At 41.8% G+C, this 19,037-nt stretch overlaps 37 non-coding genes and 38 pseudogenes across 37 annotated transcripts; all 75 read right to left on the minus strand.

Annotated features, from left to right (window-relative positions):
* Positions 1-46: 46 nt before the first annotated feature.
* LOC133029359 (5S ribosomal RNA) lies at positions 47-161 on the minus strand (annotated as a pseudogene).
* Positions 162-301: 140 nt separating this feature from the next.
* LOC133029535 (5S ribosomal RNA) lies at positions 302-418 on the minus strand. Its single transcript, XR_009683659.1, has one exon. It is a non-coding gene; the product is annotated as a 5S ribosomal RNA (ribosomal RNA).
* Positions 419-557: 139 nt separating this feature from the next.
* Positions 558-674, minus strand: LOC133029870 (5S ribosomal RNA; annotated as a pseudogene).
* A 140-nt stretch (positions 675-814) lies between these two features.
* Positions 815-931, minus strand: LOC133029363 (5S ribosomal RNA; annotated as a pseudogene).
* Positions 932-1,069: 138 nt separating this feature from the next.
* LOC133029882 (5S ribosomal RNA) lies at positions 1,070-1,184 on the minus strand (annotated as a pseudogene).
* Positions 1,185-1,322: 138 nt separating this feature from the next.
* LOC133029553 (5S ribosomal RNA) lies at positions 1,323-1,440 on the minus strand. Its single transcript, XR_009683677.1, has one exon. It is a non-coding gene; the product is annotated as a 5S ribosomal RNA (ribosomal RNA).
* A 138-nt stretch (positions 1,441-1,578) lies between these two features.
* On the minus strand, positions 1,579-1,694 carry LOC133029716 (5S ribosomal RNA; annotated as a pseudogene).
* Positions 1,695-1,832: 138 nt separating this feature from the next.
* Positions 1,833-1,948, minus strand: LOC133029718 (5S ribosomal RNA; annotated as a pseudogene).
* Positions 1,949-2,086: 138 nt separating this feature from the next.
* LOC133029866 (5S ribosomal RNA) lies at positions 2,087-2,202 on the minus strand (annotated as a pseudogene).
* A 137-nt stretch (positions 2,203-2,339) lies between these two features.
* LOC133029719 (5S ribosomal RNA) lies at positions 2,340-2,455 on the minus strand (annotated as a pseudogene).
* A 139-nt stretch (positions 2,456-2,594) lies between these two features.
* On the minus strand, positions 2,595-2,711 carry LOC133029829 (5S ribosomal RNA; annotated as a pseudogene).
* Positions 2,712-2,849: 138 nt separating this feature from the next.
* LOC133029868 (5S ribosomal RNA) lies at positions 2,850-2,965 on the minus strand (annotated as a pseudogene).
* Positions 2,966-3,102: 137 nt separating this feature from the next.
* Positions 3,103-3,218, minus strand: LOC133029797 (5S ribosomal RNA; annotated as a pseudogene).
* Positions 3,219-3,356: 138 nt separating this feature from the next.
* LOC133029371 (5S ribosomal RNA) lies at positions 3,357-3,472 on the minus strand (annotated as a pseudogene).
* Positions 3,473-3,610: 138 nt separating this feature from the next.
* LOC133029374 (5S ribosomal RNA) lies at positions 3,611-3,724 on the minus strand (annotated as a pseudogene).
* Positions 3,725-3,862: 138 nt separating this feature from the next.
* LOC133029639 (5S ribosomal RNA) lies at positions 3,863-3,981 on the minus strand. Its single transcript, XR_009683762.1, has one exon. It is a non-coding gene; the product is annotated as a 5S ribosomal RNA (ribosomal RNA).
* Positions 3,982-4,120: 139 nt separating this feature from the next.
* Positions 4,121-4,236, minus strand: LOC133029793 (5S ribosomal RNA; annotated as a pseudogene).
* Positions 4,237-4,376: 140 nt separating this feature from the next.
* On the minus strand, positions 4,377-4,492 carry LOC133029798 (5S ribosomal RNA; annotated as a pseudogene).
* Positions 4,493-4,629: 137 nt separating this feature from the next.
* LOC133029650 (5S ribosomal RNA) lies at positions 4,630-4,746 on the minus strand. Its single transcript, XR_009683774.1, has one exon. It is a non-coding gene; the product is annotated as a 5S ribosomal RNA (ribosomal RNA).
* Positions 4,747-4,882: 136 nt separating this feature from the next.
* Positions 4,883-4,999, minus strand: LOC133029638 (5S ribosomal RNA). Its single transcript, XR_009683761.1, has one exon. It is a non-coding gene; the product is annotated as a 5S ribosomal RNA (ribosomal RNA).
* A 137-nt stretch (positions 5,000-5,136) lies between these two features.
* On the minus strand, positions 5,137-5,252 carry LOC133029677 (5S ribosomal RNA). The gene has a single exon (XR_009683801.1). It is a non-coding gene; the product is annotated as a 5S ribosomal RNA (ribosomal RNA).
* Positions 5,253-5,391: 139 nt separating this feature from the next.
* On the minus strand, positions 5,392-5,506 carry LOC133029376 (5S ribosomal RNA; annotated as a pseudogene).
* A 139-nt stretch (positions 5,507-5,645) lies between these two features.
* On the minus strand, positions 5,646-5,764 carry LOC133029370 (5S ribosomal RNA; annotated as a pseudogene).
* Positions 5,765-5,899: 135 nt separating this feature from the next.
* LOC133029634 (5S ribosomal RNA) lies at positions 5,900-6,016 on the minus strand. Its single transcript, XR_009683756.1, has one exon. It is a non-coding gene; the product is annotated as a 5S ribosomal RNA (ribosomal RNA).
* Positions 6,017-6,154: 138 nt separating this feature from the next.
* On the minus strand, positions 6,155-6,265 carry LOC133029385 (5S ribosomal RNA; annotated as a pseudogene).
* A 141-nt stretch (positions 6,266-6,406) lies between these two features.
* Positions 6,407-6,523, minus strand: LOC133029538 (5S ribosomal RNA). The gene has a single exon (XR_009683662.1). It is a non-coding gene; the product is annotated as a 5S ribosomal RNA (ribosomal RNA).
* Positions 6,524-6,661: 138 nt separating this feature from the next.
* LOC133029740 (5S ribosomal RNA) lies at positions 6,662-6,777 on the minus strand (annotated as a pseudogene).
* Positions 6,778-6,917: 140 nt separating this feature from the next.
* LOC133029362 (5S ribosomal RNA) lies at positions 6,918-7,031 on the minus strand (annotated as a pseudogene).
* Positions 7,032-7,168: 137 nt separating this feature from the next.
* On the minus strand, positions 7,169-7,285 carry LOC133029873 (5S ribosomal RNA; annotated as a pseudogene).
* Positions 7,286-7,422: 137 nt separating this feature from the next.
* Positions 7,423-7,537, minus strand: LOC133029883 (5S ribosomal RNA; annotated as a pseudogene).
* A 139-nt stretch (positions 7,538-7,676) lies between these two features.
* On the minus strand, positions 7,677-7,794 carry LOC133029632 (5S ribosomal RNA). Its single transcript, XR_009683754.1, has one exon. It is a non-coding gene; the product is annotated as a 5S ribosomal RNA (ribosomal RNA).
* Positions 7,795-7,931: 137 nt separating this feature from the next.
* Positions 7,932-8,050, minus strand: LOC133029458 (5S ribosomal RNA). The gene has a single exon (XR_009683575.1). It is a non-coding gene; the product is annotated as a 5S ribosomal RNA (ribosomal RNA).
* Positions 8,051-8,186: 136 nt separating this feature from the next.
* On the minus strand, positions 8,187-8,302 carry LOC133029701 (5S ribosomal RNA). The gene has a single exon (XR_009683825.1). It is a non-coding gene; the product is annotated as a 5S ribosomal RNA (ribosomal RNA).
* A 139-nt stretch (positions 8,303-8,441) lies between these two features.
* LOC133029642 (5S ribosomal RNA) lies at positions 8,442-8,556 on the minus strand. Its single transcript, XR_009683766.1, has one exon. It is a non-coding gene; the product is annotated as a 5S ribosomal RNA (ribosomal RNA).
* Positions 8,557-8,696: 140 nt separating this feature from the next.
* On the minus strand, positions 8,697-8,814 carry LOC133029532 (5S ribosomal RNA). The gene has a single exon (XR_009683656.1). It is a non-coding gene; the product is annotated as a 5S ribosomal RNA (ribosomal RNA).
* Positions 8,815-8,952: 138 nt separating this feature from the next.
* On the minus strand, positions 8,953-9,071 carry LOC133029432 (5S ribosomal RNA). The gene has a single exon (XR_009683551.1). It is a non-coding gene; the product is annotated as a 5S ribosomal RNA (ribosomal RNA).
* Positions 9,072-9,211: 140 nt separating this feature from the next.
* Positions 9,212-9,329, minus strand: LOC133029513 (5S ribosomal RNA). The gene has a single exon (XR_009683638.1). It is a non-coding gene; the product is annotated as a 5S ribosomal RNA (ribosomal RNA).
* A 140-nt stretch (positions 9,330-9,469) lies between these two features.
* Positions 9,470-9,585, minus strand: LOC133029845 (5S ribosomal RNA; annotated as a pseudogene).
* A 137-nt stretch (positions 9,586-9,722) lies between these two features.
* LOC133029720 (5S ribosomal RNA) lies at positions 9,723-9,838 on the minus strand (annotated as a pseudogene).
* Positions 9,839-9,978: 140 nt separating this feature from the next.
* LOC133029527 (5S ribosomal RNA) lies at positions 9,979-10,095 on the minus strand. The gene has a single exon (XR_009683651.1). It is a non-coding gene; the product is annotated as a 5S ribosomal RNA (ribosomal RNA).
* Positions 10,096-10,235: 140 nt separating this feature from the next.
* LOC133029771 (5S ribosomal RNA) lies at positions 10,236-10,353 on the minus strand (annotated as a pseudogene).
* A 139-nt stretch (positions 10,354-10,492) lies between these two features.
* LOC133029678 (5S ribosomal RNA) lies at positions 10,493-10,608 on the minus strand. The gene has a single exon (XR_009683802.1). It is a non-coding gene; the product is annotated as a 5S ribosomal RNA (ribosomal RNA).
* A 139-nt stretch (positions 10,609-10,747) lies between these two features.
* On the minus strand, positions 10,748-10,864 carry LOC133029625 (5S ribosomal RNA). The gene has a single exon (XR_009683748.1). It is a non-coding gene; the product is annotated as a 5S ribosomal RNA (ribosomal RNA).
* Positions 10,865-11,003: 139 nt separating this feature from the next.
* LOC133029816 (5S ribosomal RNA) lies at positions 11,004-11,119 on the minus strand (annotated as a pseudogene).
* A 138-nt stretch (positions 11,120-11,257) lies between these two features.
* On the minus strand, positions 11,258-11,375 carry LOC133029671 (5S ribosomal RNA). The gene has a single exon (XR_009683794.1). It is a non-coding gene; the product is annotated as a 5S ribosomal RNA (ribosomal RNA).
* A 135-nt stretch (positions 11,376-11,510) lies between these two features.
* Positions 11,511-11,628, minus strand: LOC133029474 (5S ribosomal RNA). Its single transcript, XR_009683596.1, has one exon. It is a non-coding gene; the product is annotated as a 5S ribosomal RNA (ribosomal RNA).
* A 138-nt stretch (positions 11,629-11,766) lies between these two features.
* LOC133029605 (5S ribosomal RNA) lies at positions 11,767-11,883 on the minus strand. The gene has a single exon (XR_009683727.1). It is a non-coding gene; the product is annotated as a 5S ribosomal RNA (ribosomal RNA).
* Positions 11,884-12,021: 138 nt separating this feature from the next.
* Positions 12,022-12,137, minus strand: LOC133029679 (5S ribosomal RNA). The gene has a single exon (XR_009683803.1). It is a non-coding gene; the product is annotated as a 5S ribosomal RNA (ribosomal RNA).
* Positions 12,138-12,275: 138 nt separating this feature from the next.
* On the minus strand, positions 12,276-12,390 carry LOC133029919 (5S ribosomal RNA; annotated as a pseudogene).
* Positions 12,391-12,529: 139 nt separating this feature from the next.
* Positions 12,530-12,645, minus strand: LOC133029759 (5S ribosomal RNA; annotated as a pseudogene).
* A 137-nt stretch (positions 12,646-12,782) lies between these two features.
* On the minus strand, positions 12,783-12,898 carry LOC133029800 (5S ribosomal RNA; annotated as a pseudogene).
* A 138-nt stretch (positions 12,899-13,036) lies between these two features.
* LOC133029635 (5S ribosomal RNA) lies at positions 13,037-13,153 on the minus strand. The gene has a single exon (XR_009683758.1). It is a non-coding gene; the product is annotated as a 5S ribosomal RNA (ribosomal RNA).
* A 140-nt stretch (positions 13,154-13,293) lies between these two features.
* LOC133029596 (5S ribosomal RNA) lies at positions 13,294-13,409 on the minus strand. Its single transcript, XR_009683719.1, has one exon. It is a non-coding gene; the product is annotated as a 5S ribosomal RNA (ribosomal RNA).
* A 140-nt stretch (positions 13,410-13,549) lies between these two features.
* On the minus strand, positions 13,550-13,665 carry LOC133029599 (5S ribosomal RNA). The gene has a single exon (XR_009683722.1). It is a non-coding gene; the product is annotated as a 5S ribosomal RNA (ribosomal RNA).
* Positions 13,666-13,804: 139 nt separating this feature from the next.
* LOC133029884 (5S ribosomal RNA) lies at positions 13,805-13,919 on the minus strand (annotated as a pseudogene).
* A 140-nt stretch (positions 13,920-14,059) lies between these two features.
* On the minus strand, positions 14,060-14,176 carry LOC133029512 (5S ribosomal RNA). Its single transcript, XR_009683637.1, has one exon. It is a non-coding gene; the product is annotated as a 5S ribosomal RNA (ribosomal RNA).
* A 136-nt stretch (positions 14,177-14,312) lies between these two features.
* Positions 14,313-14,427, minus strand: LOC133029906 (5S ribosomal RNA; annotated as a pseudogene).
* Positions 14,428-14,566: 139 nt separating this feature from the next.
* On the minus strand, positions 14,567-14,682 carry LOC133029742 (5S ribosomal RNA; annotated as a pseudogene).
* Positions 14,683-14,821: 139 nt separating this feature from the next.
* LOC133029814 (5S ribosomal RNA) lies at positions 14,822-14,937 on the minus strand (annotated as a pseudogene).
* A 137-nt stretch (positions 14,938-15,074) lies between these two features.
* LOC133029804 (5S ribosomal RNA) lies at positions 15,075-15,191 on the minus strand (annotated as a pseudogene).
* Positions 15,192-15,330: 139 nt separating this feature from the next.
* LOC133029782 (5S ribosomal RNA) lies at positions 15,331-15,445 on the minus strand (annotated as a pseudogene).
* Positions 15,446-15,585: 140 nt separating this feature from the next.
* LOC133029554 (5S ribosomal RNA) lies at positions 15,586-15,703 on the minus strand. The gene has a single exon (XR_009683678.1). It is a non-coding gene; the product is annotated as a 5S ribosomal RNA (ribosomal RNA).
* Positions 15,704-15,842: 139 nt separating this feature from the next.
* On the minus strand, positions 15,843-15,956 carry LOC133029365 (5S ribosomal RNA; annotated as a pseudogene).
* A 140-nt stretch (positions 15,957-16,096) lies between these two features.
* On the minus strand, positions 16,097-16,212 carry LOC133029546 (5S ribosomal RNA). Its single transcript, XR_009683669.1, has one exon. It is a non-coding gene; the product is annotated as a 5S ribosomal RNA (ribosomal RNA).
* Positions 16,213-16,344: 132 nt separating this feature from the next.
* Positions 16,345-16,460, minus strand: LOC133029863 (5S ribosomal RNA; annotated as a pseudogene).
* Positions 16,461-16,600: 140 nt separating this feature from the next.
* On the minus strand, positions 16,601-16,718 carry LOC133029572 (5S ribosomal RNA). The gene has a single exon (XR_009683696.1). It is a non-coding gene; the product is annotated as a 5S ribosomal RNA (ribosomal RNA).
* A 138-nt stretch (positions 16,719-16,856) lies between these two features.
* Positions 16,857-16,972, minus strand: LOC133029713 (5S ribosomal RNA). Its single transcript, XR_009683837.1, has one exon. It is a non-coding gene; the product is annotated as a 5S ribosomal RNA (ribosomal RNA).
* A 138-nt stretch (positions 16,973-17,110) lies between these two features.
* On the minus strand, positions 17,111-17,228 carry LOC133029785 (5S ribosomal RNA; annotated as a pseudogene).
* A 138-nt stretch (positions 17,229-17,366) lies between these two features.
* On the minus strand, positions 17,367-17,483 carry LOC133029610 (5S ribosomal RNA). Its single transcript, XR_009683733.1, has one exon. It is a non-coding gene; the product is annotated as a 5S ribosomal RNA (ribosomal RNA).
* Positions 17,484-17,621: 138 nt separating this feature from the next.
* LOC133029549 (5S ribosomal RNA) lies at positions 17,622-17,738 on the minus strand. Its single transcript, XR_009683672.1, has one exon. It is a non-coding gene; the product is annotated as a 5S ribosomal RNA (ribosomal RNA).
* Positions 17,739-17,878: 140 nt separating this feature from the next.
* Positions 17,879-17,997, minus strand: LOC133029433 (5S ribosomal RNA). The gene has a single exon (XR_009683552.1). It is a non-coding gene; the product is annotated as a 5S ribosomal RNA (ribosomal RNA).
* Positions 17,998-18,134: 137 nt separating this feature from the next.
* LOC133029649 (5S ribosomal RNA) lies at positions 18,135-18,253 on the minus strand. The gene has a single exon (XR_009683773.1). It is a non-coding gene; the product is annotated as a 5S ribosomal RNA (ribosomal RNA).
* A 140-nt stretch (positions 18,254-18,393) lies between these two features.
* On the minus strand, positions 18,394-18,510 carry LOC133029537 (5S ribosomal RNA). Its single transcript, XR_009683661.1, has one exon. It is a non-coding gene; the product is annotated as a 5S ribosomal RNA (ribosomal RNA).
* Positions 18,511-18,652: 142 nt separating this feature from the next.
* On the minus strand, positions 18,653-18,771 carry LOC133029459 (5S ribosomal RNA). Its single transcript, XR_009683576.1, has one exon. It is a non-coding gene; the product is annotated as a 5S ribosomal RNA (ribosomal RNA).
* A 139-nt stretch (positions 18,772-18,910) lies between these two features.
* LOC133029560 (5S ribosomal RNA) lies at positions 18,911-19,027 on the minus strand. The gene has a single exon (XR_009683684.1). It is a non-coding gene; the product is annotated as a 5S ribosomal RNA (ribosomal RNA).
* Between the last annotated feature and the right edge of the window lie 10 nt (positions 19,028-19,037).

The following is a 19,037-nucleotide window of genomic DNA, read 5'->3' on the forward strand; positions in this document are numbered from 1 at the left end:
ATTATAATAAAGAAAAAGAATTAAAATTAAAAAACAAAAAATTTAGTGGGTGCAACACGAGGACTTCCCAGAGGTCACCCATCCTAGTACTACTCTCGCCCAAGCACGCTTAATCATGAGTTCGATGGGATCCGTGCATTAGTGCCGGTATGATCGCACCCGAAATGTATTGTGCGAATAGTCATTTATAGCGAACCCCTCTCCTCCCTCAAGCCAAGTACACAAATTTCCCGATTACAATAATCATTCCGAAATTATAATAAAGAAAAAGAATTAAAATTAAAAAAAAACAAAAAATTTAGGGGTGCAACACGAGGACTTCCCAGGAGGTCACCCATCCTAGTACTACTCTCGCCCAAGCACGCTTAACTCGCGAGTTCGATGGGATCCGTGCATTAGTGCCGGTATGATCGCACCCGAAATGTATTGTGCGAATAGTCATTTATAGCGAACCCCTCTCCTCCCTCAAGCCAAGTACACAAATTTCCCGATTACAATAATCATTCCGAAATTATAATAAAGAAAAAGAATTAAAATTAAAAAAAACAAAAAATTTAGGGGTGCAACACGAGGACTTCCCAGAGGTCACCCATCCTAGTACTACTCTCGCCCAAGCACGCTTAATCGCGGAAGTTCGATGGGATCCGTGCATTAGTGCCGGTATGATCGCACCCGAAATGTATTGTGCGAATAGTCATTTATAGCGAACCCCTCTCCTCCCTCAAGCCAAGTACACAAATTTCCCGATTACAATAATCATTCCGAAATTATAATAAAGAAAAAGAATTAAAATTAAAAAAAAACAAAAAATTTAGGGGTGCAACACGAGGACTTCCCTGTGAGGTCACCCATCCTAGTACTACTCTCGCCCAAGCACGCTTAATCGCGAGTTCGATGGGATCCGTGCATTAGTGCTGGTATGATCGCACCCGAAATGTATTGTGCGAAATAGTCATTTATAGCGAACCCCTCTCCTCCCTCAAGCCAAGTACACAAATTTCCCGATTACAATAATCATTCCGAAATTATAATAAAGAAAAAGAATTAAAATTAAAAAACAAAAAATTTAGGGGTGCAACACGAGGACTTCCCAGAGGTCACCCATCCTAGTACTACTCTCGCCCAAGCACGCTTAATCGCGAGTTCGATGGGATCCGTGCATTAGTGCCGGTATGATCGCACCCGAAATGTATTGTGCGAATAGTCATTTATAGCGAACCCCTCTCCTCCCTCAAGCCAAGTACACAAATTTCCCGATTACAATAATCATTCCGAAATTATAATAAAGAAAAAGAATTAAAATTAAAAAAACAAAAAATTTAGAGGTGCAACACGAGGACTTCCCAGAAGGTCACCCATCCTAGTACTACTCTCGCCCAAGCAAGCTTAATCGCGGAGTTCGATGGGATCCGGTGCATTAGTGCTGGTATGATCGCACCCGAAATGTATTGTGCGTAATAGTCATTTATAGCGAACCCCTCTCCTCCCTCAAGCCAAGTACACAAATTTCCCGATTACAATAATCATTCCGAAATTATAATAAAGAAAAAGAATTAAAATTAAAAAACAAAAAATTTAGGGGTGCAACACGAGGACTTCCCAGAGGTCACCCATCCTAGTACTACTCTCGCCCAAGCACGCTTAATCGCGGAGTTCGATGGGATCCGTGCATTAGTGCCGGTATGATCGCACCCGAAATGTATTGTGCGAATAGTCATTTATAGCGAACCCCTCTCCTCCCTCAAGCCAAGTACACAAATTTCCCGATTACAATAATCATTCCGAAATTATAATAAAGAAAAAGAATTAAAATTAAAAAAACAAAAAATTTAGGGGTGCAACACGAGGACTTCCCAGAGGTCACCCATCCTAGTACTACTCTCGCCCAAGCACGCTTAATCGCGGAGTTCGATGGGATCCGTGCATTAGTGCCGGTATGATCGCACCCGAAATGTATTGTGCGAATAGTCATTTATAGCGAACCCCTCTCCTCCCTCAAGCCAAGTACACAAATTTCCCGATTACAATAATCATTCCGAAATTATAATAAAGAAAAAGAATTAAAATTAAAAAAACAAAAAATTTAGGGGTGCAACACGAGAACTTCCCAGAAGGTCACCCATCCTAGTACTACTCTCGCCCAAGCAAGCTTAATCGCGAGTTCGATGGGATCCGTGCATTAGTGCCGGTATGATCGCACCCGAAATGTATTGTGCGAATAGTCATTTATAGCGAACCCCTCTCCTCCCTCAAGCCAAGTACACAAATTTCCCGATTACAATAATCATTCCGAAATTATAATAAAGAAAAAGAATTAAAATTAAAAAACAAAAAATTTAGGGGTGCAACACGAGGACTTCCCAGAGGTCACCCATCCTAGTACTACTCTCGCCCAAGCACGCTTAATCGCGGAGTTCGATGGGATCCGTGCATTAGTGCCGGTATGATCGCACCCGAAATGTATTGTGCGAATAGTCATTTATAGCGAACCCCTCTCCTCCCTCAAGCCAAGTACACAAATTTCCCGATTACAATAATCATTCCGAAATTATAATAAAGAAAAAGAATTAAAATTAAAAAAAAACAAAAAATTTAGGGTGCAACACGAGGACTTCCTGTGAGGTCACCCATCCTAGTACTACTCTCGCCCAAGCACGCTTAATCGGCGAGTTCGATGGGATCCGTGCATTAGTGCCGGTATGATCGCACCCGAAATGTATTGTGCGAATAGTCATTTATAGCGAACCCCTCTCCTCCCTCAAGCCAAGTACACAAATTTCCCGATTACAATAATCATTCCGAAATTATAATAAAGAAAAAGAATTAAAATTAAAAAAACAAAAAATTTAGGGGTGCAACACGAGGACTTCCTGCGAGGTCACCCATCCTAGTACTACTCTCGCCCAAGCACGCTTAATCATGAGTTCGATGGGATCCGTGCATTAGTGCCGGTATGATCGCACCCGAAATGTATTGTGCGAATAGTCATTTATAGCGAACCCCTCTCCTCCCTCAAGCCAAGTACACAAATTTCCCGATTACAATAATCATTCCGAAATTATAATAAAGAAAAAGAATTAAAATTAAAAAACAAAAAATTTAGGGGTGCAACACGAGGACTTCCCGTGAGGTCACCCATCCTAGTACTACTCTCGCCCAAGCACGCTTAATCGCGAGTTCGATGGGATCCGTGCATTAGTGCCGGTATGATCGCACCCGAAATGTATTGTGCGAATAGTCATTTATAGCGAACCCCTCTCCTCCCTCAAGCCAAGTACACAAATTTCCCGATTACAATAATCATTCCGAAATTATAATAAAGAAAAAGAATTAAAATTAAAAAAACAAAAAATTTAGGGGTGCAACACGAGGACTTCCTGAGGTCACCCATCCTAGTACTACTCTCGCCCAAGCACGCTTAATCATGCGAGTTCGATGGGATCCGTGCATTAGTGCCGGTATGATCGCACCCGAAATGTATTGTGCGAATAGTCATTTATAGCGAACCCCTCTCCTCCCTCAAGCCAAGTACACAAATTTCCCGATTACAATAATCATTCCGAAATTATAATAAAGAAAAAGAATTAAAATTAAAAAACAAAAAATTTAGTGGGTGCAACACGAGGACTTCCAGAGGTCACCCATCCTAGTACTACTCTCGCCCAAGCACGCTTAATCGCGAGTTCGATGGGATCCGTGCATTAGTGCCGGTATGATCGCACCCGAAATGTATTGTGCGAATAGTCATTTATAGCGAACCCCTCTCCTCCCTCAAGCCAAGTACACAAATTTCCCGATTACAATAATCATTCCGAAATTATAATAAAGAAAAAGAATTAAAATTAAAAAAACAAAAAATTTAGGGGTGCAACACGAGGACTTCCCAGGAGGTCACCCATCCTAGTACTACTCTCGCCCAAGCACGCTTAACTGCGGAGTTCTGATGGGATCCGGTGCATTAGTGCTGGTATGATCGCACCCGAAATGTATTGTGCGAATAGTCATTTATAGCGAACCCCTCTCCTCCCTCAAGCCAAGTACACAAATTTCCCGATTACAATAATCATTCCGAAATTATAATAAAGAAAAAGAATTAAAATTAAAAAAAACAAAAAATTTGTGGGTGCAACACGAGGACTTCCCACGAGGTCACCCATCCTAGTACTACTCTCGCCCAAGCACGCTTAATCGCGAGTTCGATGGGATCCGTGCATTAGTGCCGGTATGATCGCACCCGAAATGTATTGTGCGAATAGTCATTTATAGCGAACCCCTCTCCTCCCTCAAGCCAAGTACACAAATTTCCCGATTACAATAATCATTCCGAAATTATAATAAAGAAAAAGAATTAAAATTAAAAAAAAACAAAAAATTTAGGGGTGCAACACGAGGACTTCCCGTGAGGTCACCCATCCTAGTACTACTCTCGCCCAAGCACGCTTAATCGCGAGTTCGATGGGATCCGTGCATTAGTGCCGGTATGATCGCACCCGAAATGTATTGTGCGAATAGTCATTTATAGCGAACCCCTCTCCTCCCTCAAGCCAAGTACACAAATTTCCCGATTACAATAATCATTCCGAAATTATAATAAAGAAAAAGAATTAAAATTAAAAAACAAAAAATTTAGGGGTGCAACACGAGGACTTCCTGTGAGGTCACCCATCCTAGTACTACTCTCGCCCAAGCACGCTTAATCGCGGAGTTCGATGGGATCCGTGCATTAGTGCCGGTATGATCGCACCCGAAATGTATTGTGCGAATAGTCATTTATAGCGAACCCCTCTCCTCCCTCAAGCCAAGTACACAAATTTCCCGATTACAATAATCATTCCGAAATTATAATAAAGAAAAAGAATTAAAATTAAAAACAAAAAATTTAGGGGTGCAACACGAGGACTTCCTGAGAGGTCACCCATCCTAGTACTACTCTCGCCCAAGCACGCTTAACTCATGAGTTCGATGGGATCCGTGCATTAGTGCCGGTATGATCGCACCCGAAATGTATTGTGCGAATAGTCATTTATAGCGAACCCCTCTCCTCCCTCAAGCCAAGTACACAAATTTCCCGATTACAATAATCATTCCGAAATTATAATAAAGAAAAAGAATTAAAATTAAAAAACAAAAAATTTAGGGGTGCAACACGAGGACTTCCCAGAGGTCACCCATCCTAGTACTACTCTCGCCCAAGCACGCTTAACTCGCGAGTTCGATGGGATCCGTGCATTAGTGCCGGTATGATCGCACCCGAAATGTATTGTGCAGAATAGTCATTTATAGCGAACCCCTCTCCTCCCTCAAGCCAAGTACACAAATTTCCCGATTACAATAATCATTCCGAAATTATAATAAAGAAAAAGAATTAAAATTAAAAAAACAAAAAATTTAGGGGTGCAACACGAGGACATCCCAGAGGTCACCCATCCTAGTACTACTCTCGCCCAAGCACGCTTAATCGCGAGTTCGATGGGATCCGTGCATTAGTGCCGGTATGATCGCACCCGAAATGTATTGTGCGAATAGTCATTTATAGCGAACCCCTCTCCTCCCTCAAGCCAAGTACACAAATTTCCCGATTACAATAATCATTCCGAAATTATAATAAAGAAAAAGAATTAAAATTAAAAAAAAAAAAAAATTTAGGGGTGCAACACGAGGACTTCCTGCAGAGGTCACCCATCCTAGTACTACTCTCGCCCAAGCACGCTTAATCGCGGAAGTTCGATGGGATCCGTGCATTAGTGCCGGTATGATCGCACCCGAAATGTATTGTGGAATAGTCATTTATAGCGAACCCCTCTCCTCCCTCAAGCCAAGTACACAAATTTCCCGATTACAATAATCATTCCGAAATTATAATAAAGAAAAAGAATTAAAATTAAAAAAAAAAAATTTAGGGGTGCAACACGAGGACTTCCCAAGAGGTCACCCATCCTAGTACTACTCTCGCCCAAGCACGCTTAATCGCGAGTTCGATGGGATCCGGTGCATTAGTGCTGGTATGATCGCACCCGAAATGTATTGTGCGAATAGTCATTTATAGCGAACCCCTCTCCTCCCTCAAGCCAAGTACACAAATTTCCCGATTACAATAATCATTCCGAAATTATAATAAAGAAAAAGAATTAAAATTAAAAAACAAAAAATTTAGTGGGTGCAACACGAGGACTTAGAGGTCACCCATCCTAGTACTACTCTCGCCCAAGCACGCTTAATCGCGAGTTCGATGGGATCCGGCATTAGTGCTGGTATGATCGCACCCGAAATGTATTGTGCGAAATAGTCATTTATAGCGAACCCCTCTCCTCCCTCAAGCCAAGTACACAAATTTCCCGATTACAATAATCATTCCGAAATTATAATAAAGAAAAAGAATTAAAATTAAAAAAAAACAAAAAATTTAGGGGTGCAACACGAGGACTTCCCAGGAGGTCACCCATCCTAGTACTACTCTCGCCCAAGCACGCTTAACTCATGAGTTCGATGGGATCCGTGCATTAGTGCCGGTATGATCGCACCCGAAATGTATTGTGCGAATAGTCATTTATAGCGAACCCCTCTCCTCCCTCAAGCCAAGTACACAAATTTCCCGATTACAATAATCATTCCGAAATTATAATAAAGAAAAAGAATTAAAATTAAAAAAACAAAAAATTTAGGGGTGCAACACGAGGACTTCCCAGGAGGTCACCCATCCTAGTACTACTCTCGCCCAAGCACGCTTAATCGCGAGTTCGATGGGATCCGTGCATTAGTGCCGGTATGATCGCACCCGAAATGTATTGTGCGAATAGTCATTTATAGCGAACCCCTCTCCTCCCTCAAGCCAAGTACACAAATTTCCCGATTACAATAATCATTCCGAAATTATAATAAAGAAAAAGAATTAAAATTAAAAAAAACAAAAAATTTAGTGGGTGCAACACGAGGACTTCCCAGAGGTCACCCATCCTAGTACTACTCTCGCCCAAGCACGCTTAATGCGAGTTCGATGGGATCCGTGCATTAGTGCCGGTATGATCGCACCCGAAATGTATTGTGCGAATAGTCATTTATAGCGAACCCCTCTCCTCCCTCAAGCCAAGTACACAAATTTCCCGATTACAATAATCATTCCGAAATTATAATAAAGAAAAAGAATTAAAATTAAAAAAAACAAAAATTTAGGGTGCAACACGAGGACTTCCCAGAGGTCACCCATCCTAGTACTACTCTCGCCCAAGCACGCTTAATCGCGGAAGTTCGATGGGATCCGTGCATTAGTGCCGGTATGATCGCACCCGAAATGTATTGTGCGAATAGTCATTTATAGCGAACCCCTCTCCTCCCTCAAGCCAAGTACACAAATTTCCCGATTACAATAATCATTCCGAAATTATAATAAAGAAAAAGAATTAAAATTAAAAAACAAAAAATTTAGGGGTGCAACACGAGGACTTCCCAGAGGTCACCCATCCTAGTACTACTCTCGCCCAAGCACGCTTAATCGCGAGTTCGATGGGATCCGTGCATTAGTGCCGGTATGATCGCACCCGAAATGTATTGTGCGATTAGTCATTTATAGCGAACCCCTCTCCTCCCTCAAGCCAAGTACACAAATTTCCCGATTACAATAATCATTCCGAAATTATAATAAAGAAAAAGAATTAAAATTAAAAAAACAAAAAATTTAGTGGGTGCAACACGAGGACTTCCCGTGAGGTCACCCATCCTAGTACTACTCTCGCCCAAGCACGCTTAACTCGGCGAGTTCGATGGGATCCGTGCATTAGTGCTGGTATGATCGCACCCGAAATGTATTGTGCGAATAGTCATTTATAGCGAACCCCTCTCCTCCCTCAAGCCAAGTACACAAATTTCCCGATTACAATAATCATTCCGAAATTATAATAAAGAAAAAGAATTAAAATTAAAAAACAAAAAATTTAGGGGTGCAACACGAGGACTTCCTGTGAGGTCACCCATCCTAGTACTACTCTCGCCCAAGCACGCTTAACTGCGGAGTTCTGATGGGATCCGGTGCATTAGTGCTGGTATGATCGCACCCGAAATGTATTGTGCGATTAGTCATTTATAGCGAACCCCTCTCCTCCCTCAAGCCAAGTACACAAATTTCCCGATTACAATAATCATTCCGAAATTATAATAAAGAAAAAGAATTAAAATTAAAAAACAAAAAATTTAGGGTGCAACACGAGGACTTCCCAGAGGTCACCCATCCTAGTACTACTCTCGCCCAAGCACGCTTAACTCGCGAGTTCGATGGGATCCGTGCATTAGTGCTGGTATGATCGCACCCGAAATGTATTGTGCGAATAGTCATTTATAGCGAACCCCTCTCCTCCCTCAAGCCAAGTACACAAATTTCCCGATTACAATAATCATTCCGAAATTATAATAAAGAAAAAGAATTAAAATTAAAAAAAACAAAAAATTTAGTGGTGCAACACGAGGACTTCCCAGAGGTCACCCATCCTAGTACTACTCTCGCCCAAGCACGCTTAACTGCGGAGTTCGATGGGATCCGGCATTAGTGCCGGTATGATCGCACCCGAAATGTATTGTGCGAATAGTCATTTATAGCGAACCCCTCTCCTCCCTCAAGCCAAGTACACAAATTTCCCGATTACAATAATCATTCCGAAATTATAATAAAGAAAAAGAATTAAAATTAAAAAAAAACAAAAAATTTAGGGGTGCAACACGAGGACTTCCCAGGAGGTCACCCATCCTAGTACTACTCTCGCCCAAGCACGCTTAACTGCGGAAGTTCGATGGGATCCGTGCATTAGTGCCGGTATGATCGCACCCGAAATGTATTGTGCGAATAGTCATTTATAGCGAACCCCTCTCCTCCCTCAAGCCAAGTACACAAATTTCCCGATTACAATAATCATTCCGAAATTATAATAAAGAAAAAGAATTAAAATTAAAAAAACAAAAAATTTAGGGGTGCAACACGAGGACTTCCTAGGAGGTCACCCATCCTAGTACTACTCTCGCCCAAGCACGCTTAACTGCGGAGTTCTGATGGGATCCGGTGCATTAGTGCTGGTATGATCGCACCCGAAATGTATTGTGCGAATAGTCATTTATAGCGAACCCCTCTCCTCCCTCAAGCCAAGTACACAAATTTCCCGATTACAATAATCATTCCGAAATTATAATAAAGAAAAAGAATTAAAATTAAAAAAAAACAAAAAATTTAGGGGTGCAACACGAGGACTTCCCAGGAGGTCACCCATCCTAGTACTACTCTCGCCCAAGCACGCTTAACTGCGTAGTTCTGATGGGATCCGTGCATTAGTGCCGGTATGATCGCACCCGAAATGTATTGTGCGAATAGTCATTTATAGCGAACCCCTCTCCTCCCTCAAGCCAAGTACACAAATTTCCCGATTACAATAATCATTCCGAAATTATAATAAAGAAAAAGAATTAAAATTAAAAAAAAACAAAAAATTTAGGGGTGCAACACGAGGACTTCCTGTGAGGTCACCCATCCTAGTACTACTCTCGCCCAAGCACGCTTAATCGCGAGTTCGATGGGATCCGTGCATTAGTGCCGGTATGATCGCACCCGAAATGTATTGTGCGAATAGTCATTTATAGCGAACCCCTCTCCTCCCTCAAGCCAAGTACACAAATTTCCCGATTACAATAATCATTCCGAAATTATAATAAAGAAAAAGAATTAAAATTAAAAAACAAAAAATTTAGGGGTGCAACACGAGGACTTCCCAGAGGTCACCCATCCTAGTACTACTCTCGCCCAAGCACGCTTAATCGCGGAGTTCGATGGGATCCGTGCATTAGTGCCGGTATGATCGCACCCGAAATGTATTGTGCGGAATAGTCATTTATAGCGAACCCCTCTCCTCCCTCAAGCCAAGTACACAAATTTCCCGATTACAATAATCATTCCGAAATTATAATAAAGAAAAAGAATTAAAATTAAAAAAAACAAAAAATTTAGTGGTGCAACACGAGGACTTCCCAGGAGGTCACCCATCCTAGTACTACTCTCGCCCAAGCACGCTTAACTGCGGAGTTCGATGGGATCCGTGCATTAGTGCCGGTATGATCGCACCCGAAATGTATTGTGCGAATAGTCATTTATAGCGAACCCCTCTCCTCCCTCAAGCCAAGTACACAAATTTCCCGATTACAATAATCATTCCGAAATTATAATAAAGAAAAAGAATTAAAATTAAAAAACAAAAAAAATTTTAGGGGTGCAACACGAGGACTTCCCGTGAGGTCACCCATCCTAGTACTACTCTCGCCCAAGCACGCTTAATCGCGGAAGTTCGATGGGATCCGTGCATTAGTGCCGGTATGATCGCACCCGAAATGTATTGTGCGAATAGTCATTTATAGCGAACCCCTCTCCTCCCTCAAGCCAAGTACACAAATTTCCCGATTACAATAATCATTCCGAAATTATAATAAAGAAAAAGAATTAAAATTAAAAAAAACAAAAAATTTAGGGGTGCAACACGAGGACTTCCCAGAGGTCACCCATCCTAGTACTACTCTCGCCCAAGCACGCTTAACTCGCGAGTTCGATGGGATCCGTGCATTAGTGCCGGTATGATCGCACCCGAAATGTATTGTGCGAATAGTCATTTATAGCGAACCCCTCTCCTCCCTCAAGCCAAGTACACAAATTTCCCGATTACAATAATCATTCCGAAATTATAATAAAGAAAAAGAATTAAAATTAAAAAAACAAAAAATTTAGTGGGTGCAACACGAGGACTTCCCGTGAGGTCACCCATCCTAGTACTACTCTCGCCCAAGCACGCTTAATCGCGGAGTTCGATGGGATCCGTGCATTAGTGCCGGTATGATCGCACCCGAAATGTATTGTGCGAATAGTCATTTATAGCGAACCCCTCTCCTCCCTCAAGCCAAGTACACAAATTTCCCGATTACAATAATCATTCCGAAATTATAATAAAGAAAAAGAATTAAAATTAAAAAAAACAAAAAATTTAGGGGTGCAACACGAGGACTTCCTAGGAGGTCACCCATCCTAGTACTACTCTCGCCCAAGCACGCTTAATCATGAGTTCGATGGGATCCGTGCATTAGTGCCGGTATGATCGCACCCGAAATGTATTGTGCGAATAGTCATTTATAGCGAACCCCTCTCCTCCCTCAAGCCAAGTACACAAATTTCCCGATTACAATAATCATTCCGAAATTATAATAAAGAAAAAGAATTAAAATTAAAAAAACAAAAAATTTAGGGGTGCAACACGAGGACTTCCTGTGAGGTCACCCATCCTAGTACTACTCTCGCCCAAGCACGCTTAACTCGGCGAGTTCGATGGGATCCGTGCATTAGTGCCGGTATGATCGCACCCGAAATGTATTGTGCGAATAGTCATTTATAGCGAACCCCTCTCCTCCCTCAAGCCAAGTACACAAATTTCCCGATTACAATAATCATTCCGAAATTATAATAAAGAAAAAGAATTAAAATTAAAAACAAAAAATTTAGGGTGCAACACGAGGACTTCCCAGAGGTCACCCATCCTAGTACTACTCTCGCCCAAGCACGCTTAACTGCGGAGTTCTGATGGGATCCGGTGCATTAGTGCTGGTATGATCGCACCCGAAATGTATTGTGCGAATAGTCATTTATAGCGAACCCCTCTCCTCCCTCAAGCCAAGTACACAAATTTCCCGATTACAATAATCATTCCGAAATTATAATAAAGAAAAAGAATTAAAATTAAAAAAACAAAAAATTTAGGGGTGCAACACGAGGACTTCCCAGAGGTCACCCATCCTAGTACTACTCTCGCCCAAGCACGCTTAATCGCGAGTTCTGATGGGATCCGGTGCATTAGTGCTGGTATGATCGCACCCGAAATGTATTGTGCGGAATAGTCATTTATAGCGAACCCCTCTCCTCCCTCAAGCCAAGTACACAAATTTCCCGATTACAATAATCATTCCGAAATTATAATAAAGAAAAAGAATTAAAATTAAAAAACAAAAAATTTAGGGGTGCAACACGAGGACTTCCCAGAGGTCACCCATCCTAGTACTACTCTCGCCCAAGCACGCTTAACTCGCGAGTTCGATGGGATCCGTGCATTAGTGCCGGTATGATCGCACCCGAAATGTATTGTGCGAATAGTCATTTATAGCGAACCCCTCTCCTCCCTCAAGCCAAGTACACAAATTTCCCGATTACAATAATCATTCCGAAATTATAATAAAGAAAAAGAATTAAAATTAAAAAACAAAAAATTTAGTGGGTGCAACACGAGGACTTCCCAGAGGTCACCCATCCTAGTACTACTCTCGCCCAAGCACGCTTAATCGCGAGTTCGATGGGATCCGTGCATTAGTGCCGGTATGATCGCACCCGAAATGTATTGTGCGAATAGTCATTTATAGCGAACCCCTCTCCTCCCTCAAGCCAAGTACACAAATTTCCCGATTACAATAATCATTCCGAAATTATAATAAAGAAAAAGAATTAAAATTAAAAAAACAAAAAATTTAGTGGGTGCAACACGAGGACTTCCCAGAGGTCACCCATCCTAGTACTACTCTCGCCCAAGCACGCTTAATCGCGGAGTTCGATGGGATCCGTGCATTAGTGCCGGTATGATCGCACCCGAAATGTATTGTGCGAATAGTCATTTATAGCGAACCCCTCTCCTCCCTCAAGCCAAGTACACAAATTTCCCGATTACAATAATCATTCCGAAATTATAATAAAGAAAAAGAATTAAAATTAAAAAACAAAAAATTTAGGGGTGCAACACGAGGACTTCCCAGAGGTCACCCATCCTAGTACTACTCTCGCCCAAGCACGCTTAATCGCGAGTTCGATGGGATCCGGTGCATTAGTGCTGGTATGATCGCACCCGAAATGTATTGTGCGTAATAGTCATTTATAGCGAACCCCTCTCCTCCCTCAAGCCAAGTACACAAATTTCCCGATTACAATAATCATTCCGAAATTATAATAAAGAAAAAGAATTAAAATTAAAAAACAAAAAATTTAGGGGTGCAACACGAGGACTTCCCCAGAGGTCACCCATCCTAGTACTACTCTCGCCCAAGCACGCTTAATCGCGGAGTTCGATGGGATCCGTGCATTAGTGCCGGTATGATCGCACCCGAAATGTATTGTGCGAATAGTCATTTATAGCGAACCCCTCTCCTCCCTCAAGCCAAGTACACAAATTTCCCGATTACAATAATCATTCCGAAATTATAATAAAGAAAAAGAATTAAAATTAAAAAAAACAAAAAATTTAGTGGGTGCAACACGAGGACTTCCCGTGAGGTCACCCATCCTAGTACTACTCTCGCCCAAGCACGCTTAATCGCGGAGTTCGATGGGATCCGGCATTAGTGCCGGTATGATCGCACCCGAAATGTATTGTGCGGAATAGTCATTTATAGCGAACCCCTCTCCTCCCTCAAGCCAAGTACACAAATTTCCCGATTACAATAATCATTCCGAAATTATAATAAAGAAAAAGAATTAAAATTAAAAAAAACAAAAAATTTAGTGGTGCAACACGAGGACTTCCCAGGAGGTCACCCATCCTAGTACTACTCTCGCCCAAGCACGCTTAATCGCGGAGTTCGATGGGATCCGGCATTAGTGCCGGTATGATCGCACCCGAAATGTATTGTGCGAATAGTCATTTATAGCGAACCCCTCTCCTCCCTCAAGCCAAGTACACAAATTTCCCGATTACAATAATCATTCCGAAATTATAATAAAGAAAAAGAATTAAAATTAAAAAAAACAAAAAATTTAGGGGTGCAACACGAGGACTTCCCAGAGGTCACCCATCCTAGTACTACTCTCGCCCAAGCACGCTTAATCGCGAGTTCGATGGGATCCGTGCATTAGTGCCGGTATGATCGCACCCGAAATGTATTGTGCGGAATAGTCATTTATAGCGAACCCCTCTCCTCCCTCAAGCCAAGTACACAAATTTCCCGATTACAATAATCATTCCGAAATTATAATAAAGAAAAAGAATTAAAATTAAAAAAAACAAAAAATTTAGTGGTGCAACACGAGGACTTCCTGAGGTCACCCATCCTAGTACTACTCTCGCCCAAGCACGCTTAACTGCGGAGTTCTGATGGGATCCGGTGCATTAGTGCTGGTATGATCGCACCCGAAATGTATTGTGCGAATAGTCATTTATAGCGAACCCCTCTCCTCCCTCAAGCCAAGTACACAAATTTCCCGATTACAATAATCATTCCGAAATTATAATAAAGAAAAAGAATTAAAATTAAAAAACAAAAAATTTAGGGTGCAACACGAGGACTTCCCAGAGGTCACCCATCCTAGTACTACTCTCGCCCAAGCACGCTTAATCGCGAGTTCGATGGGATCCGTGCATTAGTGCTGGTATGATCGCACCCGAAATGTATTGTGCGGAATAGTCATTTATAGCGAACCCCTCTCCTCCCTCAAGCCAAGTACACAAATTTCCCGATTACAATAATCATTCCGAAATTATAATAAAGAAAAAGAATTAAAATTAAAAAAACAAAAAATTTAGGGGTGCAACACGAGGACTTCCCAGGAGGTCACCCATCCTAGTACTACTCTCGCCCAAGCACGCTTAATCGCGAGTTCGATGGGATCCGTGCATTAGTGCCGGTATGATCGCACCCGAAATGTATTGTGCGAATAGTCATTTATAGCGAACCCCTCTCCTCCCTCAAGCCAAGTACACAAATTTCCCGATTACAATAATCATTCCGAAATTATAATAAAGAAAAAGAATTAAAATTAAAAAAAACAAAAAATTTAGGGGTGCAACACGAGGACTTCCAAGGAGGTCACCCATCCTAGTACTACTCTCGCCCAAGCACGCTTAATCGCGAGTTCGATGGGATCCGTGCATTAGTGCCGGTATGATCGCACCCGAAATGTATTGTGCGAATAGTCATTTATAGCGAACCCCTCTCCTCCCTCAAGCCAAGTACACAAATTTCCCGATTACAATAATCATTCCGAAATTATAATAAAGAAAAAGAATTAAAATTAAAAAACAAAAAATTTAGGGGTGCAACACGAGGACTTCCCAGAGGTCACCCATCCTAGTACTACTCTCGCCCAAGCACGCTTAATCGGCGGAGTTCGATGGGATCCGTGCATTAGTGCCGGTATGATCGCACCCGAAATGTATTGTGCGAATAGTCATTTATAGCGAACCCCTCTCCTCCCTCAAGCCAAGTACACAAATTTCCCGATTACAATAATCATTCCGAAATTATAATAAAGAAAAAGAATTAAAATTAAAAAAAACAAAAAATTTAGGGGTGCAACACGAGGACTTCCCAGGAGGTCACCCATCCTAGTACTACTCTCGCCCAAGCACGCTTAATCGCGAGTTCGATGGGATCCGGCATTAGTGCCGGTATGATCGCACCCGAAATGTATTGTGCGAATAGTCATTTATAGCGAACCCCTCTCCTCCCTCAAGCCAAGTACACAAATTTCCCGATTACAATAATCATTCCGAAATTATAATAAAGAAAAAGAATTAAAATTAAAAAAAAACAAAAAATTTAGGGGTGCAACACGAGGACTTCCCAGGAGGTCACCCATCCTAGTACTACTCTCGCCCAAGCACGCTTAACTCGGCGAGTTCGATGGGATCCGTGCATTAGTGCCGGTATGATCGCACCCGAAATGTATTGTGCGAATAGTCATTTATAGCGAACCCCTCTCCTCCCTCAAGCCAAGTACACAAATTTCCCGATTACAATAATCATTCCGAAATTATAATAAAGAAAAAGAATTAAAATTAAAAAAACAAAAAATTTAGTGGGTGCAACACGAGGACTTCCCAGAGGTCACCCATCCTAGTACTACTCTCGCCCAAGCACGCTTAATCGCGAGTTCGATGGGATCCGGCATTAGTGCCGGTATGATCGCACCCGAAATGTATTGTGCGAATAGTCATTTATAGCGAACCCCTCTCCTCCCTCAAGCCAAGTACACAAATTTCCCGATTACAATAATCATTCCGAAATTATAATAAAGAAAAAGAATTAAAATTAAAAAAAAACAAAAAATTTAGGGGTGCAACACGAGGACTTCCCAGGAGGTCACCCATCCTAGTACTACTCTCGCCCAAGCACGCTTAACTGCGAGTTCGATGGGATCCGTGCATTAGTGCCGGTATGATCGCACCCGAAATGTATTGTGCGAATAGTCATTTATAGCGAACCCCTCTCCTCCCTCAAGCCAAGTACACAAATTTCCCGATTACAATAATCATTCCGAAATTATAATAAAGAAAAAGAATTAAAATTAAAAACAAAAATTTGGTGCAACACGAGGACTTCCTGGAGGTCACCCATCCTAGTACTACTCTCGCCCAAGCACGCTTAACTCGCGAGTTCGATGGGATCCGTGCATTAGTGCCGGTATGATCGCACCCGAAATGTATTGTGCGAATAGTCATTTATAGCGAACCCCTCTCCTCCCTCAAGCCAAGTACACAAATTTCCCGATTACAATAATCATTCCGAAATTATAATAAAGAAAAAGAATTAAAATTAAAAAAAAACAAAAAATTTAGGGGTGCAACACGAGGACTTCCCAGGAGGTCACCCATCCTAGTACTACTCTCGCCCAAGCACGCTTAACTCAGCGAGTTCGATGGGATCCGTGCATTAGTGCCGGTATGATCGCACCCGAAATGTATTGTGCGAATAGTCATTTATAGCGAACCCCTCTCCTCCCTCAAGCCAAGTACACAAATTTCCCGATTACAATAATCATTCCGAAATTATAATAAAGAAAAAGAATTAAAATTAAAAAAACAAAAAATTTAGGGGTGCAACACGAGGACTTCCAGGAGGTCACCCATCCTAGTACTACTCTCGCCCAAGCACGCTTAATCGCGGAGTTCGATGGGATCCGTGCATTAGTGCCGGTATGATCGCACCCGAAATGTATTGTGCGAATAGTCATTTATAGCGAACCCCTCTCCTCCCTCAAGCCAAGTACACAAATTTCCCGATTACAATAATCATTCCGAAATTATAATAAAGAAAAAGAATTAAAATTAAAAAAACAAAAAATTTAGGGGTGCAACACGAGGACTTCCCAGGAGGTCACCCATCCTAGTACTACTCTCGCCCAAGCACGCTTAATCGGCGGAAGTTCGATGGGATCCGGCATTAGTGCCGGTATGATCGCACCCGAAATGTATTGTGCAGAATAGTCATTTATAGCGAACCCCTCTCCTCCCTCAAGCCAAGTACACAAATTTCCCGATTACAATAATCATTCCGAAATTATAATAAAGAAAAAGAATTAAAATTAAAAAACAAAAAATTTAGGGGTGCAACACGAGGACTTCCCAGAGGTCACCCATCCTAGTACTACTCTCGCCCAAGCACGCTTAACTCGCGGAGTTCGATGGGATCCGTGCATTAGTGCCGGTATGATCGCACCCGAAATGTATTGTGCGAATAGTCATTTATAGCGAACCCCTCTCCTCCCTCAAGCCAAGTACACAAATTTCCCGATTACAATAATCATTCCGAAATTATAATAAAGAAAAAGAATTAAAATTAAAAAAACAAAAAATTTAGGGGTGCAACACGAGGACTTCCCAGAAGGTCACCCATCCTAGTACTACTCTCGCCCAAGCACGCTTAACTCGCGAGTTCGATGGGATCCGTGCATTAGTGCCGGTATGATCGCACCCGAAATGTATTGTGCGGAATAGTCATTTATAGCGAACCCCTCTCCTCCCTCAAGCCAAGTACACAAATTTCCCGATTACAATAATCATTCCGAAATTATAATAAAGAAAAAGAATTAAAATTAAAAAAAACAAAAAATTTAGGGGTGCAACACGAGGACTTCCTAGGAGGTCACCCATCCTAGTACTACTCTCGCCCAAGCACGCTTAACTGCGGAGTTCTGATGGGATCCGGTGCATTAGTGCTGGTATGATCGCACCCGAAATGTATTGTGCGAATAGTCATTTATAGCGAACCCCTCTCCTCCCTCAAGCCAAGTACACAAATTTCCCGATTACAATAATCATTCCGAAATTATAATAAAGAAAAAGAATTAAAATTAAAAAACAAAAAATTTAGGGGTGCAACACGAGGACTTCCCAGGAGGTCACCCATCCTAGTACTACTCTCGCCCAAGCACGCTTAACTGCGGAGTTCTGATGGGATCCGGTGCATTAGTGCTGGTATGATCGCACCCGAAATGTATTGTGCGAATAGTCATTTATAGCGAACCCCTCTCCTCCCTCAAGCCAAGTACACAAATTTCCCGATTACAATAATCATTCCGAAATTATAATAAAGAAAAAGAATTAAAATTAAAAAAAAACAAAAAATTTAGGGGTGCAACACGAGGACTTCCCAGGAGGTCACCCATCCTAGTACTACTCTCGCCCAAGCACGCTTAACTCGCGAGTTCGATGGGATCCGTGCATTAGTGCCGGTATGATCGCACCCGAAATGTATTGTGCGGAATAGTCATTTATAGCGAACCCCTCTCCTCCCTCAAGCCAAGTACACAAATTTCCCGATTACAATAATCATTCCGAAATTATAATAAAGAAAAAGAATTAAAATTAAAAAAAAACAAAAAAATTTAGGGGTGCAACACGAGGACTTCCTGTGAGGTCACCCATCCTAGTACTACTCTCGCCCAAGCACGCTTAACTGCGGAGTTCTGATGGGATCCGGTGCATTAGTGCTGGTATGATCGCACCCGAAATGTATTGTGCGGAATAGTCATTTATAGCGAACCCCTCTCCTCCCTCAAGCCAAGTACACAAATTTCCCGATTACAATAATCATTCCGAAATTATAATAAAGAAAAAGAATTAAAATTAAAAAAACAAAAAATTTAGGGGTGCAACACGAGGACTTCCTAGGAGGTCACCCATCCTAGTACTACTCTCGCCCAAGCACGCTTAACTCGCGAGTTCGATGGGATCCGTGCATTAGTGCTGGTATGATCGCACCCGAAATGTATT

The sequence above is a fragment of the Cannabis sativa genome, chromosome 7 (assembly GCF_029168945.1).
Source record: "Cannabis sativa cultivar Pink pepper isolate KNU-18-1 chromosome 7, ASM2916894v1, whole genome shotgun sequence".
Taxonomy (NCBI): Eukaryota; Viridiplantae; Streptophyta; class Magnoliopsida; order Rosales; family Cannabaceae; genus Cannabis; species Cannabis sativa.